Source organism: Cherax quadricarinatus, chromosome 9, assembly GCF_038502225.1.
Source record: "Cherax quadricarinatus isolate ZL_2023a chromosome 9, ASM3850222v1, whole genome shotgun sequence".
Classification (NCBI taxonomy): domain Eukaryota; kingdom Metazoa; phylum Arthropoda; class Malacostraca; order Decapoda; family Parastacidae; genus Cherax; species Cherax quadricarinatus.
The window spans coordinates 61,829,155-61,842,161 of NC_091300.1; positions in this window are offsets into that span (position 1 = coordinate 61,829,155).

Consider the following 13,007-nt stretch of genomic DNA (forward strand, 5'->3'; position numbering starts at 1 on the left):
CCCTGGGCAGTTCCATCAATACATAATGCTTCATGGAGTGTGTTGTCACTGGTGACTCCTGAAAACACACCTCAGGACCAAGAGCTATGACTCGACGCCTGCAACCACAATTAGGTGAGTACCTAGACCCTCAACAACCTCACACTGCAGGTACCAACATCAACAGAATAATTACTTGCATTGACTAGACTCCCTTGTGATGAGAATAGTTTAGAAAATTGAAGAATGAGAGACTTGTGAGACGCTTGGAAATCTTTATTATGGAAACATTTTGCCAGCCAGTGGCTTCTTCAGTCCATCAATCTTGATAGTGATGGACTGAACACATGAACTCCTGGCTGAGGGATTGATTACCTCAAACTCCTCTTCTTCTTTCACCGTTCTTTTGTGTATTGGACTGAAGAAGCCACTGGCTGGCGAAACCTTTCCACAATGAAGATTCCCAAATATTGCACAACTGTCTCACACTACAACTATAATCCCTTGTACGGAATGACGAGGCTACTCACAGGATCTTCCACGAGCAGTGTCCACCTGGCCGCTACCACAACAGCAGATAACGTGACCAGCAGCCAGTAGTGTCCACCTGGCCGCTACCACAGCAGCAGATAACGTGACCAGCAGCCAGTAGTGTCCACCTGGCCGCTACCACAGCAGCAGATAACGTGACCAGCAGCCAGTAGTGTCCACCTGGCCGCTACCACAGCAACAGATAACGTGACCAGCAGCCAGTAGTGTCCACCTGGCCGCTACCACAGCAGCAGATAACGTGACCAGCAGCCAGTAGTGTCCACCTGGCCGCTACCACAGCAGCAGATAACGTGACCAGCAGCCAGTAGTGTCCACCTGGCCGCTACCACAGCAGCAGATAACGTGACCAGCAGCCAGTAGTGTCCACCTGGCCGCTACCACAGCAGCAGATAACGTGACCAGCAGCCAGTAGTGTCCATCTGGCCGCTACCACAGCAGCAGATAACGTGACCAGCAGCCAGTAGTGTCCACCTGGCCGCTACCACAGCAGCAGATAACGTGACCAGCAGCCAGTAGTGTCCACCTGGCCGCTACCACAGCAGCAGATAACGTGACCAGCAGCCAGTAGTGTCCACCTGGCCGCTACCACAGCAGCAGATAACGTGACCAGCAGCCAGTAGTGTCCACCTGGCCGCTACCACAGCAGCAGATAACGTGACCAGCAGCCAGTAGTGTCCACCTGGCCGCTACCACAGCAGCAGATAACGTGACCAGCAGCCAGTAGTGTCCACCTGGCCGCTACCACAGCAGCAGATAACGTGACCAGCAGCCAGTAGTGTCCACCTGGCCGCTACCACAGCAGCAGATAACGTGACCAGCAGCCAGTAGTGTCCACCTGGCCGCTACCACAGCAGCAGATAACGTGACCAGCAGCCAGTAGTGTCCACCTGGCCGCTACCACAGCAGCAGATAACGTGACCAGCAGCCAGTAGTGTCCACCTGGCCGCTACCACAGCAGCAGATAACGTGACCAGCAGCCAGTAGTGTCCACCTGGCCGCTACCACAGCAGCAGATAACGTGACCAGCAGCCAGTAGTGTCCACCTGGCCGCTACCACAGCAGCAGATAACGTGACCAGCAGCCAGTAGTGTCCACCTGGCCGCTACCACAGCAGCAGATAACGTGACCAGCAGCCAGTAGTGTCCATCTGGCCGCTACCACAGCAGCAGATAACGTGACCAGCAGCCAGTAGTGTCCATCTGGCCGCTACCACAGCAGCAGATAACGTGACCAGCAGCCAGTAGTGTCCACCTGGCCGCTACCACAGCAGCAGATAACGTGACCAGCAGCCAGTAGTGTCCACCTGGCCGCTACCACAGCAGCAGATAACGTGACCAGCAGCCAGTAGTGTCCACCTGGCCGCTACCACAGCAGCAGATAACGTGACCAGCAGCCAGTAGTGTCCACCTGGCCGCTACCACAGCAGCAGATAACGTGACCAGCAGCCAGTAGTGTCCACCTGGCCGCTACCACAGCAGCAGATAACGTGACCAGCAGCCAGTAGTGTCCATCTGGCCGCTACCACAGCAGCAGATAACGTGACCAGCAGCCAGTAGTGTCCACCTGGCCGCTACCACAGCAGCAGATAACGTGACCAGCAGCCAGTAGTACTGATGAAAGTCAACCAGGATCTTCAGATCTTGGTTGACTTTTAGGTCAGGTCGCCAGTGTCAGGGAGTAAACTGGCAAGTGTATCGTTCAGTCTAATGAAAAGAAATGAAGAAGGAAGCAACACGGAGATATACATAGTAGTCGCGAAAGACTCTTAGCTGTATTACATAAGACAATATGAAGCATTGACCATGAATAAAGCAATTGTGAAAGTAACATAATAAATCAGTGAGATCAGTGCTAACGGCGGATAAGACCTCAGAAAGATGTTACTAGCTTGTAGTAATGTTAGTACACAGCGAGGTCTTGGAGACTGGAGATGAAGTCTCGTTCAGAAGTTGCCGTAGGCCAGAGTTTTTGTAGGCCAGAGTTTTTGTAGGCCAGAGTTGTCGCTGCATATGAAATGTTGTCGTGAGGGGAGTGTTGGGGCCCGGGGTTGACAGAGGCCAGGCAGTGCTGGGGCCCGGGGTTGACAGAGGCCAGGCAGTGCTGGGGCCAGGGGTTGACAGAGGCCAGGCAGTGCTGGGGCCCGGGGTTGACAGAGGCCACGAAGTGTTGGGGCCAGGGGTTGACAGAGGCCAGGCAGTGATGGGGCCAGGGGTTGACAGAGGCCAGACAGTGTTGGGGTCAGGGGTTGACAGAGGCCAGGCAGTGATGAGGCCAGGGATTGACAGAGGCCAGGCAGTGTTGGGGCCAGGGATTGACAGAGGCCAGGCAGTGTTGGGGTCAGGGGTTGACAGAGGCCAGGCAGTGTTGGGGCCCGGGGTTGACAGAGGCCAGGCAGTGTTGGGGCCCGGGGTTGACAGAGGCCAGGCAGTGTTGGGGCCAGGGGTTGACAGAGGCCAGGCAGTGTTGGTGTCAGGGGTTGACAGAGGCCAGGCAGTGTTGGGGCCAGGGGTTGACAGAGGCCAGGCAGTGTTGTTGCCAGGGGTTGACAGAGGCCAGGCAGTGTTGGGGCCAGGGGTTGACAGAGGCCAGGCAGTGTTGGGGCCCGGGGTTGACAGAGGCCAGGCAGTGATGAGGCCCGGGGTTGACAGAGGCCAGGCAGTGTTGAGGCCCGGGGTTGACAGAGGCTAGGCAGTGTTGGGGCCAGGGGTTGACAGAGGCCAGGCAGTGTTGGGGCCAGGGGTGGACAGAGGCCAGGCAGTGTTGGGGCCAGGGGTTGACAGAGGCCAGGCAGTGTTGGGGCCCAGGGTTGACAGAGGCCAAGCAGTGTTGGGGTCAGGGGTTGACAGAGGCCAGGCAGTGTTGGTGTCAGGGGTTGACAGAGGCCAGGCAGTATTGGGGCCAGGGGTGGACAGAGGCCAGGCAGTGTTGGGGCCAGGGGTTGACAGAGGCCAGGCAGTGTTGTTGCCAGGGGTTGACAGAGGCCAGGCAGTGTTGGGGTCAGGGGTTGACAGAGGCCAGGCAGTGTTGAGGCCCGGGGTTGACAGAGGCCAGGCAGTGTTGAGGCCCGGGGTTGACAGAGGCCAGGCAGTGTTGGGGCCAGGGGTTGACAGAGGCCAGGCAGTGTTGGGGCCAGGGGTGGACAGAGGCCAGGCAGTGTTGGGGCCAGGGGTTGACAGAGGCCAGGCAGTGTTGGGGCCCAGGGTTGACAGAGGCCAAGCAGTGTTGGGGTCAGGGGTTGACAGAGGCCAGGCAGTGTTGGGGCCAGGGGTTAACAGAGGCCAGGCAGTGTTGGGGCCAGGGGTTGACAGAGGCCAGGCAGTGTTGGGGTCAGGGGTTGACAGAGGCCAGGCAGTGTTGGGCCCAGGGGTTGACAGAGGCCAGGCAGTGTTGGGGTCAGGGGTTGACAGAAGTCAGGCAGTGTTGGGGCCCGGGGTTGACAGAGGCCACGAAGTGTTGGGGCCAGGGGTTGACAGAGGCCAGGCAGTGTTGGGGTCAGGGGTTGACAGATGCCAGGCAGTGATGGGGCCAGGGGTTGACAGAGGCCAGACAGTGTTGGGGTCAGGGGTTGACAGAGGCCAGGCAGTTTTGTTGCCAGGGGTTGACAGAGGCCAGGCAGTGTTGGGGTCAGGGGTTGACAGAGGCCAGGCAGTGTTGGGGTCAGGGGTTGACAGAGGCCAGGCAGTGTTGGGGCCCGGGGTTGACAGAGGCCAGGCAGTGTTGGGGCCAGGGGTTGACAGAGGCCAGGCAGTGTTGGGGCCAGGGGTTGACAGAGGCCAGGCAGTGTTGGGGCCAGGGGTTGACAGAGGCCAGGCAGTGTTGGGGCCAGGGGTGGACAGAGGCCAGGCAGTGTTGGGGCCCGGGGTTGACAGAGGCCAGGCAGTGTTGGGGCCCGGGGTTGACAGAGGCCAGGCAGTGTTGGGGCCAGGGGTTGACAGAGGCCAAGCAGTGTTGGGGCCAGGGGTTGACAGAGGCCAGGCAGTGTTGGGGCCAGGGGTTGACAGAGGCCAGGCAGTGTTGGGGCCAGGGATTGACAGAGGCCAGGCAGTGATGGGCCCAGGGGTTGACAGAGGCCAGGCAGTGTTGGGGCCAGGGGTGGACAGAGGCCAGGCAGTGTTGGGGCCAGGGGTTGACAGAGGCCAGGCAGTGTTAGGGCCAGGGGTTGACAGAGGCCAGGCAGTGTTGGGGTCAGGGGTTGACAGAGGCCAGGCAGTGTTGGGGTCAGGGGTTGACAGAGGCCAGGCAGTGTTGGTGTAGACAGCCTGTACTGTCTGCACAGACAGCCCATGCTGTCTGCCAGCTTAGTTCATATTTCGCCCCACTCAGGTGCTGCCCTCTGTAGCCAGGCCTCTCGGTAGGCATGCCAGCCTGCCGGCCCATGCCTCCGTCTCACTCTCACAGCGGCCTAGCAGGAAGACACAAGTACTCCCAGCTCTCTCTCGTGGGATGGCCCTGCCCGGGCCATGGGCACAAACACACAAGCCTGTGTACCCACCACTACTTAACAATAAACGAAGAAGCCTCCGAAGACGTATCATTTACTACCCGCTTACAGCCTACCAAATAATCCCGTTATATTGGTACCAGCGGTGGTCGCAGCAGTGTGTTTGCCCAAAGCGAGGAAGGAAGAGGGATGAAGTCATCTTCACTTCATCATCCCATGCAAGAAGCATCCGTCTCTCAACGAGTTATCCTGATGTCGTGTCTGCACGTTTGAGCATCCAGACACAGGTACAAGCAGGATCCGGGCCGAAATTTGCCGAAATTCTCCGAGAATTGTAAATGGCGTCACAGTGACCCCACGCTACAGTGTCCCACGCTGTTTCTCAAGTCACGTGTTCAGCGTCACTTGTATGTTGCTGCTGTTGTTGTTCAGCTCAGCACAGCTGTTTCAGCAAGCCAGAGGTGAGATTTGTGGTGATTTCTGCGTCCAGTGTGAGTTCTCTACGTATTTGTGGGTGGGGGAGGAGAGGAGAGGAAGTGGCTGTTCCTCACCTTGCCCATGCTCGCCCTACTCACGCTCACCCGTCTACCATACACCACTCACCACTGCCCACTCCCTCTGCTCTGTTTTCTGCTGTTTTCCATGTGAATTCATTGCCAGAGCTGTGTATCCGAGTGCCCGAGGCCACTCGAAGCTACGTGGACCAGCATGCCACGTAGATCACGACGCCACATGGATTGCGACGCCACGTGGGAGTGGGCGATGTCATGTAGACCTACGAGCTACGTGAGTTACCAGATGTCCCAAGGCCACATGCTGTGGTCTGCTGCCCGCATCACATCGACGTCACCCACGATGCTGCCCGACTTCATGACGTCACGATGTCTGCTGACGTCACCTCACAATGTCTGCCTGACATCACCTCGAGATGTCTGCTGATGTCACAGTGCTGCTGACGTCACCTCGCGACATCACGCCTGACATCACATGATGTCACATCGAGTGTTTCTAGTAATTATTTCAGTATTGTCGAGAAGATCGAGAGAAAATATATGTCGTGTGTTAATTAATTCCTCTCAGTGTTCTCACATGTTAGTGTACCGCAGGTGTGTAAAGTTTCCATGTGTCCAGTGAGGTCTGAGCCAGACCTGAGTAGCACCACTGTGTTAAGTCACCCGTGTGACCAGTGTGTTTGACAGCTGATTACTCAGCCCTGAGTGTATGAGCCCTCTTGTACAGAAAGCTTTTATGCTCGTCGCTCGTGATGTTCTGCAGAATCGTACCTGCTACGATTCCCATCGAGATTTGTTTCACTTCACCTCCAGACCTTCAGAGTGCAGTTATATGTAGAGAAACAAGTCTGGGGACGCTTAGACTAACCTCTGCTATAACTCCAACTGTGGAGAGATGATACTCGCCAAGCTGCAGTTAGGCCTGTTGGCAGGCGCTGTGTCAGCCTCGTGTCACAAGCTTCAGTGAGCAGCCTGCACAAAGATGTCACTTTGACTGCTAGCTCTCTCACTGCAGTCTGGTGTATGATGTTACGACTCCCAGATGTTTCGCCCAGTCGTCTCTGCCACGACTCGCTCCACAACTCGCTCCACGCTCGCCGGCAGTAACAGCCCAGCGACAGTACCAGTCGAGAAGTGTCCTCCTGAGTCGCTTGCCAGAAGTTCTGCCCAGTTGCCGAGTTTTGTCGACGCCTCACTCGAGGGCACCAACATGTCGTGCCCCAGGTTGAGTGAAACCTGCAGCGACTCCTACGATGACTGCTTCACCGTTCCAGAGGAGACCATACCCTGTTACGTCACAGCTCAGCCACAGCGATGTCTCCCGTGTTGTAGTATCTGTCCAGACGCAGGAAGGCGTGCAGTGATGCCCTTCGACGCACACTGCCTTTGACCACGATGTTTAGCACACCCACATGTGTTTTCTTCCCTCCCTGAAGGAAGTTTTTTTTTCCATGTCCATATGTATATATATGTTTTTATTTTGTGTTCTGTGCCCTGTTCCTACGAGAAAGAGACCGAGCTCCTTTTACCACCAGTATTGTCGCGTCGGGACGACGCGAGGTAGGTGGCCGAGCGTATGTAGACAGCCTGTACTGTCTGCACAGACAGCCCATGCTGTCTGTCAGCTTAGTTCATATTTCGCGCCACTCAGGTGCTGCCCTCTGTAGCCAGGCCTCTCAGTAGGCACACCAGCCTGCCGGCCCATGCCTACGTCTCACTCTCACAGCGGCCTAGCAGGAAGACACAAGTACTCCCAGCTCTCTCTCGTGGGATGGCCTTGCCCGGGCCATGGGCTCAAACACACAAGCCTGTGTACCCACCACGACTTAACAATAAAGTAAGAAGCCTCCGAAGACGTTTATCATTAACTCCCCGCTACCAGAATACCAAATAATCTCGTTATATTGGTGTCAGGGGTTGACAGAGGCCAGGCAGTGTTGGTGTCAGGGGTTGACAGAGGCCAGGCAGTGTTGGTGTCAGGGGTTGACAGAGGCCAGGCAGTGTTGGGGTCAGGGGTTGACAGAGGCCTGGCAGTGATGGGCCCAGGGGTTGACAGAGGCCAGGCAGTGTTGGTGTCAGGGGTTGACAGAGGCCAGGCAGTGTTGGTGTCAGGGGTTGACAGAGGCCAGGCAGTGTTGGGGTCAGGGGTTGACAGAGGCCTGGCAGTGATGGGCCCAGGGGTTGACAGAGGCCAGGCAGTGTTGGTGTCAGGGGTTGACAGAGGCCAGGCAGTGTTGGTGTCAGGGGTTGACAGAGGCCAGGCAGTGTTGGTGTCAGGGGTTGACAGAGGCCAGGCAGTGATGGGCCCAGGGGTTGACAGAGGCCAGGCAGTGTTGGGCCCAGGGGTTGACAGAGGCCAGGCAGTGATGGGGTCAGGGGTTGACAGAGGCCAGGCAGTGTTGGGGTCAGGGGTTGACAGAGGCCAGGCAGTGTTGGGGTCAGGGGTTGACAGCGGCCAGGCAGTGATGGTGTCAGGGGTTGACAGAGGCCAGGCAGTGATGGTGTCAGGGGTTGACAGAGGCCAGGCAGTGTTGGTGTCAGGGGTTGACAGAGGCCAGGCAGTGTTGGGGTCAGGGGTTGACAGCGGCCAGGCAGTGATGGGCCCAGGGGTTGACAGAGGCCAGGCAGTGATGGTGTCAGGGGTTGACAGAGGCCAGGCAGTGTTGGTGTCAGGGGTTGACAGAGGCCAGGCAGTGTTGGGGTCAGGGGTTGACAGAGGCCAGGCAGTGTTGGTGTCAGGGGTTGACAGAGGCCAGGCAGTGTTGGGGTCAGGGGTTGACAGCGGCCAGGCAGTGATGGTGTCAGGGGTTGACAGAGGCCAGGCAGTGATGGTGTCAGGGGTTGACAGAGGCCAGGCAGTGCTGGTGTCAGGGGTTGACAGAGGCCAGGCAGTGTTGGGGTAAGGGGTTGACAGCGGCCAGGCAGTGATGGGCCCAGGGGTTGACAGCAGCCAGACAGCATTGGAGTCAAGGGTTGACAGTACACAGACAATATCGTCACAATAACCACAACAGCTACAACAACTAAGCTGTTAGGTAACCAGTTGTTCATGACTCTCTGACGAGGTGTTGGAGTGTGAGCAAGGTAACATTTATGAAGGGATTCTGGGAAACCGGTTAGCAAGACTCGAGTCCTGGAGATGGGAAGTACAGTGTCTGCACTCTGAAGGAGAGATGTTGATGTTGCAGCTTTTATCTGTAATGTAAACACGCCTCTGACAATACAGTGATGGAGTGAATAATGGTAAAAGTGTTTCTTCTTCCTCGGGTCACCCTGCCTTGGTGGGAGACCAGTGTGTCTTAACCTACATACACGTACTTTAATTTCTTGATACAACCACATATCATAATGCAGATATAAGGAAATAGACATTTATTAGAGAAACTTTTCGCTCAATTTGACTTCTTCAGTCCTAAACTGAAGCCACTCGGGGCGAAACGTTTCTTCTGATAAATATCTTGAACTGCACATAAATGTCTTTCTTTACACCTTGTCGGTGTCACTAATTTTCAAATGTCATAAATGTATGATGAACATTTATCAAAAAGTACATATTATTGTACGTACGTGACAGTATATGTCATAGTTCCCAAAGTACATGAGCCACGAACCTTCTGATTAACGTACCATAATAATATCTTAATTTCTACCAGTACATGTACAAGGTATACAGACCATAGCTGACATCACTAACATACAGACCACAGCTGACATCACTAACATACAGACCATAGCTGACATCACTAACAGACCATAGCTGACATCACTAACATACTACTATATAGAAAGCCGCTTGTTATGCTGAACATTTCCCGTAAATTAGGTCAGTTTTGTCCCAGGATGCGACCCACACCAGTCCACTAACACCCAGGTACCCATTTTACTGATGGGTGAACATGGACGGCAGGTGTCTTAAGGAAACACATTCTAACGTTTCAAGTCGTACCGGAGATCGATCCCCGGACCTCAGTGTGTGGGCCGAATGTGCTAGCAGTGGAGCTACGGGACACTGCATCACCGCTATCTTCACACCACTACCACCATCACCACTTGCATAACCACCCCTGCACTACGACCATCACCACCACTACCACCATCACTATCTCAGTTGGAGAGTCATGTGGAAGATGGGAACTATTGGAGCCAAAGTTTATAGTTAGTTAGCAAGTAAGAATAATTACACTTGAAGGTGTTCACATGTGGCTGAGTGTATCAGAGGTGTTAATTTTCCTCTATGTTCGACATAAGTGACTCACTGTTAACCCAGGACACATAAACTGCTAGTTGATGTGTGCCAGAGGTTCATCTCCTCCAGTATATTAATAAACTGCTAGTTGATGTGTGCCAGAGGTTCATCTCCTCCAGTATATTAATAAACTGCTAGTTGATGTGTGCCAGAGGTTCATCTCCTCCAGTATATTAATAAACTGCTAGTTGATGTGTGCCAGAGGTTCATCTCCTCCAGTATATTAATAAACTGCTAGTTAGTAAGTAAGTAAGTAAGTAAGTAAGTTTATTCAGGTATACACAAATACAGTTACATAGAATTATCATACATAGCAGCATATGTGTAGAGAACCTAGGATAACCCAAAAAAGTCAGACAGAGTGACTTATTTCCATTGGGGTCCTTTTACCTTATTATTATAATATAAAGGTTATAATATTTTCTTATTATTCTATAATGAGGATAACATCTTATTATCATACTAAAAAGACTATCTACAATACGAGGGTCATTAAGACTATCTACTACCCGAGGGTCATTACGACTATCTACAATACGAGGGTCATTACTAGGGATAAGGTAAAATTTACACGTATTTTAGCTAAAAAATAGAAAATCATTCCCCTCCCTTTCTGTTGCTTCATTCATCAGACACTTTTTGGCAGTCTTCTTGAACTGGTTCAAGCTATGACTGGCCTTGACATTTGTGGGTAGTCTGTTCCATTCCTTTATTGCTGTACAATAAAAGGTGTTTGAAGCCTGGCCACTGACTGTGGGTACTACAAAGTTGTGCTCTCTCCCCCTAGTACTATGATTGCTTTGGTTCCCAACCTTGACAAAATTGACAGCAAGATATTCTGGACACTGTTCGTGAGCAATTTTATAAACATGATTTAGCTTCAGTTGTTTTACTCTGTCTTCAACATTCAGCATATCCAACTGCTGTAATTCATCCTGGCCTACATGTTCTCTTGGTCCCAGCCCCATGATGAATCTTACGATTTTGTTCTGGGTGATTTGCAGTCTATCTTTCAGTTTTTTTGTCAAGGCAGAGTACCAAGAAGAGCAAGCGTAATCCATATGGCATTGTATAAGGGCTAGACATAGGGTCCTGCGAGCCTCAGTAGGTAGACACTGTGCTTGTCTATACAGGAACTTCAGCCTGGCATTCGCTTTCTTTACTACACTGTTCCCTATCAATTCTCCTGACATGCATGGGTCAAAGGGGATTCCCAGATATTTAACTGATGAAACCAAAGTGATGGGCTCCCCATTACACTGAACATTAAAATTATTTACCCTTCTCAGTTTATGTTTCGTTCCAAAGAGAATGGCTTCAGTTTTCCCTAGGTGTAATGATAGTTTGTTGTCTACTAACCATTTGCTGCAGGACTCCAGTTCCAGTGTTAAAACATTAGCAATATCTTGTGGGTCTTTACCTGTCACTAACAGAGCACTGTCATCTGCATACAGTAGGAGTTTGCACTTGACACTGATAGGCATATCATTGACATAACATAAGAATAGTAAGGGACCCAGAATACTACCTTGGGGAACTCCACATGTTATCGGCAGGGGTTCTGATTCCGTTTTGTTGATTTTGACTATTTGTCTCCTGTTGCTAAGGTAGGACTTAAACCAGTCTACAGAACCTATACCGATAGATTGAAGTTTATTACATAATATATTGTGGTTGACAGTATCGAAGGCCTTTTGCAGGTCTAAGGTTACCATACCTATGAGGTTCCCTTTTGACATTTCAGTTCTCAGGTAATCCATCAGATTAATAAGGGAGGTATCGGTTGAGTAGGATCTTCTAAAGCCCGATTGATAGCTATGGAGAATGCTGTTGTCATTAAGGTACTTAACTACTTGAGAATACACCGCCCTCTCCAGAATTTTAGATATTATACTGAGTATACTAACAGGTCTATAGTTGCTTACATCAGACCTATTATTTTTCTTGAAGATAGGAGTAACTCTGGCCTCCTTGAACCCCTCCGGTACGGTATTAGTGGTGATTGATAGATTTATTATGTGAGCAATAGGGATTGACAGTTCAGAAGCACCATCTTTTAGGAACTTAGATGGGATGTTATCAGGGCCTGTGCTCTTAGTTGGGTTTAACCTGCTTAGTTCTTTTTGAATGAAGTCATGAGATACACTTACTAGTTGACAACTGTTTGGGGTTACCCCTTTATTGGTATAGTATGTTTGAAACTTATCAGAGTCTGTGTTAAAGGTATTTGATGCAGCTGGTAGTTTACTTACTAGTGTTGATGCAACAGATGTGTAGTAGGAATTAAAGCAATTTGCCACCTTAGATGTTTCGTGGCATACCTCATTATCGATAGTGAGTACTATGTTAGACCTATCTACTGGCTTATGGCTATATCCCAACTGTTTTAGTTGTTGCCAGAGCTTTCTGGGGTTATGCTTATATTCTTCAATTTTTGAGCAATAGTGCTTTGCCTTTGCTCCTTTTATAAGCCTCTGTACTCTGTTCCTCACCCTTTGGAATTCATTTAGTGCTGCAATATCCTGTCTGTTTGCTTTAAATCTTTTTAGCAGCTGGTCTCTGAATTTCATATTATCTAATATCTCAGTAGTCATCCAGGGTTCAGTTCTTCGTTTAATCCTAACCTCTTTAACTGGTGCAATATTATTAAGAATGGTAGTGAACATTGTTTTGAATTTTTCCCAGGCATCGTTTACGTCCGTGCAACTTGTTATCTCTGTCCAGTCACAATTGTGTAGCCTATTTACCAGTGTTTCTTTACTGTAGTTTCTAGTTGACCTCATTTTTATTGTCCTGTGTAGGCCTATCCTATCCCTAGTGATTTTCCTGGTGCAGTAAATGATGAAATGATCACTAAGACCTGTGGTAATGACGCCTGACTGACTAATGTTCTCAGCGCGGTTGCAAAGTATGTGGTCAATTAGGGTGGCTGAGAACTGTGTGATCCGGGTTGGTTTATTAATTAGTTGGGTGTAGCTATTTAATCCTAGAATTTGCTTATACCTTTTGCATAGCCCGTTATTTTGTTGCTGAAAACAGATATTGAAGTCGCCCAGTATTATTGTTTCGCAATTGCTTTCAACTCTGGACAAGACTCTGGAAAAGTCTTCTAAGAACTGGTCCTGGGTAGGAGGGCGGTAACTAGTTCCTACTAAGATGGGTTTGGTCTTGGGAAGCAGCACTTCAAACCATAGAATCTCCAGTTTATTGTTATTTAAGTCAGGTCTTGGGTTGTAAGCTAAGTCATTTCTAATGTAGGCACATACTCCACCACCCT